At 47.1% G+C, this 8,639-nt stretch overlaps 1 long non-coding RNA gene across 3 annotated transcripts; it reads left to right on the forward strand.

Moving 5' to 3' along the window:
* The first annotated feature begins 678 nt into the window (after positions 1–678).
* LOC142908649 (uncharacterized) lies at positions 679–5,535 on the forward strand. 3 transcript variants are annotated; one of them, XR_012931898.1, is made up of 6 exons: positions 679–901; positions 1,276–1,322; positions 3,112–3,251; positions 3,395–3,472; positions 3,858–3,950; positions 4,987–5,535. It is a non-coding gene; the product is annotated as an uncharacterized LOC142908649 (long non-coding RNA). The 3 variants fall into 3 exon arrangements; XR_012931897.1 differs by lacking the exon at positions 4,987–5,535 and adding an exon at positions 4,638–4,980; XR_012931899.1 differs by lacking the exons at positions 1,276–1,322; positions 4,987–5,535 and adding an exon at positions 4,638–4,980.
* The last annotated feature ends 3,104 nt before the right edge of the window (positions 5,536–8,639 follow it).

Below are 8,639 nucleotides of genomic sequence, written 5' to 3' on the forward strand. Positions count from 1 at the left end.
CTCAGGTAGTGATTCAAGTTGCAGTTTATTGGCAATAGCATTCCAGACCCTGGGGGCATCAATAGCAAAGGCCCTTCCTCCTGTTTTTGTACGGCAATAGGGAATGTGAAGCTGGTAAATGAGCGAAGACCTGAGGTCAAATTTGTTCTTTGAAACAGAGAGGAGATCCAGTAGGTAGTCTGCGGAATTTTTTGTAAGTACATCGTGAATAAATAAGATCTGGTGCACAAGCCGTCGAACATTAAGATATGTTAAGTTTGACCCAATGTAGAGATCACAGTGGTGAGTCTATGGGGCAGTGTTGAGTCTATGGGCAGTGTTGAGTATATGGGCAGTGTTGAGTCTACGGGCAGTGTTGAGTCTACGGGCAGTGTTGACTCTACGGGCAGTGCTGAGTCTATGGTGCAGTGTTGAGTCTATGGTGCAGTGTTGAGTCTATGGGGAGTGTTGAGTCTATGGGCAGTGCTGAGTCTATGGGCAGTGTTGAGTCTATGGGCAGTGTTGAGTCTATGGTGCAGTGTTGAGTATATGGGCAGTGTTGAGTCTATGGGCAGTGTTGAGTCTATGGGCAGTGCTGAGTCTATGGGCAGTGTTGAGTCTATGGGCAGTGCTGAGTCTATGGGCAGTGCTGAGTCTATGGGCAGTGTTTATCAATTCTACAGAATCTGAGCCTCGCTCGCACTGCGTGTTCGCCTATCCACACTACGATTTATAAAAGCGCCCTGCTAAGGCCTCACGTGATAACAGCCCCGCCGAGTCGCCTGCCCGTGATTCGAGGCACGGAACGTCGAATCTCCTCCTCCACCACGACCACACGAGGACATTGTTTTGTTTGTAACCTCACCACGAAGGAGGATATAGCTCAAGACCCCCTCCCCAGCACCTACGCAGCGTTGCGCTGGTGAGTGCCGCGTTGAGGCCTATTCCGGGAGTGTCACCGGTCTCGGCTAGATTGCCCAGCCGGCCGAGGCGGCACTTTGGCCGGCTACAGATGCCGCTGTCATGCGATGGTCTCCATGGAGACCTGGAAGATGGTCTCTAGGTTATGTTGTGGGTTAGCAAGCTTCCAAAGGATGCGTGAAGGCTGCCGCTCGGCTTTTTGTAACGAATCTTTGCTGCGTGTTTTAAACTTTAATTGTTTGCGATGCACGCGTGTCAACGTGGTGATGCGTCGCTCAAAGACTTCACTCGAGCGCGTCGTGTTCAAGCTCACTTTGTCTACCTTAGCAGCTTACAAAGTGCCGCCTAATAATTTACCGTGCGTCTGCCTCTTAGGCCGAGTGAACCGCTTGAACAAGGGCACATTCAGAAGCGTAAACTCTGTGAGTATCTCGTTTTAAATTTTGATTTGAAGCTTTTGTGACTGCAGTAATTCATATTCTTAGCTCTTTCGGTAAAGTCACGTTGAAGGGAAACAATAAAATAATAAAATATATATAAAATAATTAAAATTCTCACGACGTTTCGACCTGATGACGACCGTTTGTGTTATGGTCGAAACGTCGTGAGAAATTTTATTGTTTTATATATATTTTATTATTTTATTGTTTCCCTTCAACGTGACTTTACCGAAAGAGCTAAGAATATCTCGTTTTATTCATAGTTCGTGTTTCCAAGGACAAAAACAATTGCACATTCTCATTACCAATACATCGACCTGGCTGGTGGTCACACTTGCCAGGAGCCCCTTTCCCTGTCGGCTTGACATTTTTTTCAACTCAATTGTTTTTTTACACAGCTCTTGGACAGACGTGCGGCAGTGTTGGTTTATATCCTGGAAGGTGCTCTCACTCCAGGGGCTGTTTCATTGATGGGAAAATAACCTGAGCTGGGGCTGTAATCAATGTTGTTTTATTGATCTAGTTTAAAACATCAGCACGAACATCGGTGCCAAACTAACACGATGTGAGGCGCTAGATTTGAAGCTTTCGTGATGTGCAAGGATTCATAGTCTTTAGCTTTTTTTCGGTAAAGTCGCGCTGGTAAAAAAAATAAAGTTAAACCCAAGTTAAACTTTAGCAGCCTTATAGTTTACAGCAGTATGCTCCGCAAGGCAACCAGTTTGTCAGCTTAACTACTGCCTTCTGCCTCTGGTTCACGTGTGTAACGCTCTTCAACCTGCACACGGCCATCTCTCCGTCCCCAACCCCCTGCAGCATAACAGAAGGTGGCTTAACTTAGCCCCCCCCCACGGCCCTTCTTGTCTCTCCCCCCCCCCCCCCCTTAACCTGTATACAATCTCGGGTGTCTTAGAGTTCTCTTCACCTGATGCAGCAATTTTGCCGTGACGGTTTCCACCTCAAGACGGAAGCTTGTGCTGCTGCCTCCGAAACGTGATTTTAATTGAGTTGTTTTTTTCATTTATTTATTTTATAGATTTTTTTTACCTACGTGACTTTAGCAAAAAAAAAAGAAAGAGTCCGATGCGAGGAGGCGTTTCCCCCAACGTTCGTTTTCTGCGGTGGCAAAAAATGCAGCCTCTGCGAAACGATGAGAACCTAAACATTTTGCTCAACACAGGAGGAACGTGTCCATCAGTGAGGGAGCCTTAGGCATGCATCCAATTGTCCCTTGTGAAGGAGGAGGTCTTTAACCCGGCATGGTTGTCACCTGGTGTACAGGAGGTCGTGGGGTTTGATACCGACCCTGACACTCCCTGCTCTTTCTTTGGGGTTGACGTTTCTCGCTCCCCGCGGCCGCGTGGATTTTTCTCCCAGAGTCCTCCGGTTTTTCCCCCTCCGCATTCCGAAACGCCACGCGTTTAGAGTATTTTGCCCTGAATGTCCACTTGATATCAGCCCACCATTTATGGGCCAAGGTCTCTTCTTAAAAAAGAGCTATGTAGCACGGTGGTGTGCTTCCCGTGGCAACATTAAACATTGGTTAGTTTTATTAGTATATATATTTTTAAAGTGATTTGTTTTACTCTTCCTGTAACTCTGCACTCACGCCGTGTTTTTGTTTTGTGTTTGTTGTCATGTTCTGACCCAGTGCCACAGCTGGACATCTGTGACAAAAAGAGCTTCGTAGCGCTTTGGATTCCTCCTCTTGCAGTCTAAATAAATATCATTCCCACTGCTCCTCCTACTCCCTCCCCTTCACCCCTCCTAGCCAAGTGAAGGAAGCCGCCAGGCCGACCATCTGCCACCTCCCCCCAATGGAGACTTTCTCCACCACCACCCGTTTAGTGGCCTTGCTGGTCGTTGTGCTGGGCGACCGTCGTCACAACCCCTTCGCCCTGCCCCTTGACCGTGAGTAGCAAACAGCGCCGCTACCACACTTGAGACGATGCCCCCTCTCAACGCTACTCCCACTAAAGGCCATCGACTAAACTCGACTCTTTTGACTTCACCAGGCAATGCCCACTGAGCTTCGTGGCGCTTTTTTTTTTCAGAAGCGCTCCGGCTCTTGCAAATGATGGCTTCAACGAAGCACTTCGACGTTCAAGCGGGGCCGAGTACTCGAAACACTTGTAGGTATCTGTGTGACACACACACTACACACACTACTCACACACAGAGACCCACAGACTTCTCACACAGAGACCCACACACTACTCACTCAGAGACCCACACACTACTCACACACAGAGACCCACAGACTACTCACACAGAGACCCACACACTACTCACACAGAGACCCACAGACTACTCACACAGAGACCCACACACTACTCACAGAGAGACACACACACTACTCACACAGAGACCCACACACTACTCACACAGAGACCCACACACTACTCACAGAGAGACACACACACTACTCACACAGAGACCCACACACTACTCACACAGAGACCCACAGACTACTCACACAGAGACCCTACTAACACTCTGCTGTATTTTCGCCCACAGCTGCGGTTATCATCTCTGGCCACGTACGGTACCAAAGAAGCTCACATCAGGTGTATGCAGCAAAGCAGCAACCTCCGGACACACGACGGAAAGGTGCACGGTTGCGACATCACACACACACATACACATGTACAGGGCCCAGTTGAGTACGCAGTTTGTTAAGGTGCAGCACTGCAAGTACTTGCTCGTGCCCCTGTTGGCGGAAGGAGGAATAGGAGGAGGAGGGAGGAGGAGGATGAGGAGGGGGAGGAGGAAGGGGAGGAGGAGGAGGAGGAGGGGGAGGAGGATGAGGAGGAGGAGGGGGAGGAGGATGAGGAGGAGGAGGATGAGGAGGAGGGGGAGGAGGGGGAGGAGGATGAGGAGGAGGGGGAGGAGGGGGAGGAGGAGGAGGAGGGGGAGGAGGATGAGGGGGAGGATGAGGAGGAGGATGAGGAGGACGAGGAGGAGGAGGGGGAGGAGGATAAGGAGGAGGTCCTTCACTGCACAGAGCGCTGTAGGGAGCTCCCCTCTAGGCAGGGCACGTTGGACCCCACTCCTCGGCCACGCCAGCCAAACCTCTTGAAGTGTCCCACACTTCACCCCACCACGTGCCACCCGCCTAGACGGGAAGCACCGCGGTGAGCTCACTCCCACCGCCGGGCGGACAACAACGGAGTTGTCGCTCACGACCCGCGACCCCAGCGTGACCCCCCCCACGTCGACCCCCGGGGGCCGGGCCGGCGTCCCCTCGTTAGGAAAACTAAAACTGCGAAAAACTTTGTTTTTGTGTTTGACCGGCAGGTAAGGGCCCCACCGAGCTACGTGGCGCTTTTTCACCGGCGACCGGGCCGTCGCCGTCGTCAGCGGGCGCGGACATTTTTTTGTTTTGCGGCCCAAACGCTTTGAAACGCGCGACGTCGATTCTGAGTGCGGCGCGGGGGGAGAGACGCCCGGAAGGACCCGGAGGGAGAAATCCACGCGACCGCCACGGTGACGAGAGGCCAACGCGAGAAACAACCACTCCGAGCCGCAGAACCTTGCAGGCGAGAGGGAGAGAGAGAGGGTTCTGAAAATCGATTTTTTTATATTTTTAAAAAACCCACTTTGTGCGAATCGCCTTCTATGACCCCCCCCCCTCCACGACTCATAGGGGGGGACGCGGCAGCCCCCCGACGACAGCCTCACACAGCCAGCGCCCCGCAGATGCTGTCGGAGCCAGACAGGATGTACAGAGCGAGAGAGGGAGAGGCGGTGTACATGGAGTGCTCGGTGTTGGTGTGGCCGCCCGCCACCATCCTGTGGTGAGACCGAACGCCGCGCCTGAGCGTCCGTCCCTCTACGCCTCTCCTCTCGCTCTCCGCTCGCTGGAGACTCTTTTTGTTTATTTCACCGCCTGATGCCCACCGAGCCGTGCAGCTGTTTTTCAGAAGCTATCCGGCCATGTCGCAAACGACGGCCCTGACGACGCGCCTCGAAGCTCCCTGTCGCGAGGGCTGTACGTGCCCTGAACTTCTTTCGCACCCTACGTGGCCAACCGTGCTAATCAGAGGTACGGGTGCTGGGTCTGTTTTGTGAATGCCGCCAGTGGGTTTGCATGGCTGGCCACGTACGGAGCGAAAGAAGTTCAACATAGAACACTCCCATAGACTTCAATGTTAAAGGCTCCCATAGACTTCAATGTTAAAGGCTCCCATAGACTTCAATGTTAAAGGCTCCCATAGACTTCAATGTTAAAGGCTCCCATAGTCTTCAATATTAAAGGCTCCCATAGACTTCAATGTTGAAGACTCCCATAGACTTCAATGTTAAAGACTCCAATAGACTTCAATGTTAAAGGCTCCCATAGACTTCAATGTTAAAGGCTCCCATAGACTTCAATGTTAAAGGCTCCCATAGACTTCAATGTTAAAGGCTCCCATAGACTTCAATGTTAAAGGCTCCCATAGACTTCAGTGTTAAAGGCTCCCATAGACTTCAATGTTAAAGGCTCCCATAGACTTCAATGTTAAAGGCTCCCATAGACTTAAATGTTAAAGGCTCCCACAGACTTCAATGTTAAAGGCTCCCATAGACTTCAATGTTAAAGGCTCCCACAGACTTCAATGTTACAGGCTCAAATAGACTTCAATATTAAAGGCTCCCATAGACTTCAATGTTAAAAGTTCCCATAGACGTCAATGTTACAGGCTTCCATAGACTTCAATGTTAAAGGCTCCCATAGACTTCAATGTTAAAGGCTCCCACAGACTTCAATGTTAAAGGCTCCCACAGACTTCAATGTTAAAGGCACCCATAGACTTCAATGTTAAAGGCTCCCATAGACTTCACTGTTAAAGGCTCCCATAGACTTCAATGTTAAAGGCTCCCATAGACCTCAATATTAAAGGCTCCCATAGACTTCAATGTTAAAGGCTCCCATAGACTTCAATGCTAAAGGCTCCCATAGACTTCAATGTTAAAGGCTCCCATAGAACAAGGATTTATGTCTACTGCATTAACCACAATACCTGCAGTCAAAATGCAAAAATAAAACATACTATGATAATATATGATGATGCATTGTCCTTGAAACTGATTGGTCCACACCAAGGGACGGCTTTCTTTTGAGCCTTTTGGCGTCATCTGGTCGAGCACCAATTGGGTCGAGGCTTCAATGCCACATATTTATTATCATAGTATGTTTTTTCGTTTGCATTTTGACTGCAGGTATTGTGGTTAATGCAGACATGAATCCTTGCTAAAAAGGCTTCAGTTTTGTTGCCAGAAAAAAAGAGGAAAAACCCTATTATTATATTTTGGTACTGGCAAAGGAGGTCTAATGATGAACAAAACATCAATGAAGCAATCTGATCTCATCTTGAACGGCTACTGTTGGCCTGCAGCCCGCCAAGTAACGCACTTGTGTAACGTATCTCGACAATAAAATGACTGGTCACTGTCCACTTCCAATGGAGCTTGGCTCTTTAACTTATCAGCCGTCTTTTCATTTGTGGGTGTGTCATTAACTTTGATAATTGATTCTTGTCAACACCACTGGGTACAAAGTTAATAAGTAACAATTTTTTTAAACAAAAATTAAACAGAAAAAACCGCAACACACACACACATTTCATTCCGAGATCTATAGAAATGTATAAAGTAACCTGTTGCAGAATTTGCCACTTGCTGGTTTTATCCACCATCAATGTATTATGAGAACCCTGTCTATATCTCAGATACAAATTCAGTGTAATGACAGTTCATTGGCTGATTGATATGAAAATAGGTTTTCCCATTTTTTTTCTGGCAACAAAACAGGTCACATTTAAAGCTGAACTTTGAGCTGAAATCCTTCAGAATGTGAGATGTTTTTATCTTCCATTATTTTCATACTTATTGTGTATATTGAGCATCACTTTGTGAGAAGCCAAAAAATGTAAACTGGCCACCATCAGCAACGTGGAATTCCAGGCTACAGATACAGGGTGGTCCAAATGTCTCATGTCTCCTCTAAAGCTTAATATTGTAATAGGAGGCTTTATTTAAAACGCAACATTTAATATGCAAATATGTTCGGGGTCAATTAATTTTGGGAGTCACAAGACATCAGGACCACTCTGCACAGCACGAGTTCAGGATCTACAATGGGAATAGGGTGCCACCCAGCGTTGCTTCAATAGGGTCGCAGCGAGGGTTGGAGTTTAACAAGAAGGAAAGATTTACATTATGAGACCTCCTTTGTCAGTAACAAGATATAGTAATAGGTTTTACCCAATCAAATTCAAGGACAGTGCATATTTTTATGAGAGTTGTCGCTTTTGTTTGCATTTTGACTGCTTATGTTGTGGTTATTGCAAACATGATGCCTTGAATAAAGGTGTCAGTTTTTGTGCCAGTTAAAAGGGTAAAACCTATTACTATAACAAGGAAAGACATTTGCCCTCCCCTACCCCCCAAAGACTGGGTACAGTCTGTGAAGTTAAACCTGCAATTCCTACAGTATGAAATATTTCTTCATACATCATTCCACTGTACATCGTCAATTAATCGTGGAGCGTTAATCCACAAACTGCACATCTTCTAAGACTCGACAAAGCAGGCTGTAACCAAAATTGATTTGTGGGTCCATCGTACTGAAGCGAATTTGACAGAATCACTGGTGCCGATTAGACACGGGGACATTGACAAGAACAAACGCATTGATGCATCGCTCAAATTTTTTAATGAAATGAAAACATCGATTTTACACGAACAGATTCAGAATAAAAAGATCAAAAACATTCAATGAACGATTTACAGGAGACAGCAAAGTGATTGTTCAGAAGTAAAGTTAATTATCGTAAATAACGAATGATAAAATAGCCAACCGTCTAATAATTAATCGGAAGGATGTGGTTGCAGGGTCAATACAAACGGACATTACTTTTAAAAATATATAGTTAAAAAACATTATAAATGCCTTTACATTAAAAAAAAATCACAATGGCACAAGGCTGTTGTAGAAGGATCAACAATCAGCCGAAATCGTAAGGTTCCCCATCCCTTAGTTACTGATCCGTGGCCAAGATAGGTTGCATGGATTAAATCCTGTAATCTCGCCTGGATAAAATAATAATAATGAATGATTGTGACTTGTCTGTGTACTGCTGTAATGTGAGCTCTACTGTAATATTGTATTTGTACTGATGCGTTCTGATCTCGAAAATAAAAATTTTCCAAAGTGAGCATTTAGACGGTGCTCATCTCCAGTTTAAGAGCTCTGAGCCACGTGGTGGAAATTCGACGTTACTATGGCGGGGGCAAGTAACCCCACTGTTGACTTCT

Source organism: Petromyzon marinus, unplaced genomic scaffold, assembly GCF_048934315.1.
Source record: "Petromyzon marinus isolate PM22_M1 ecotype Great Lakes invasive population unplaced genomic scaffold, UKy_Petmar_22M1.pri1.0 PM_G_Scaffold_10, whole genome shotgun sequence".
Classification (NCBI taxonomy): Eukaryota; Metazoa; Chordata; class Hyperoartia; order Petromyzontiformes; family Petromyzontidae; genus Petromyzon; species Petromyzon marinus.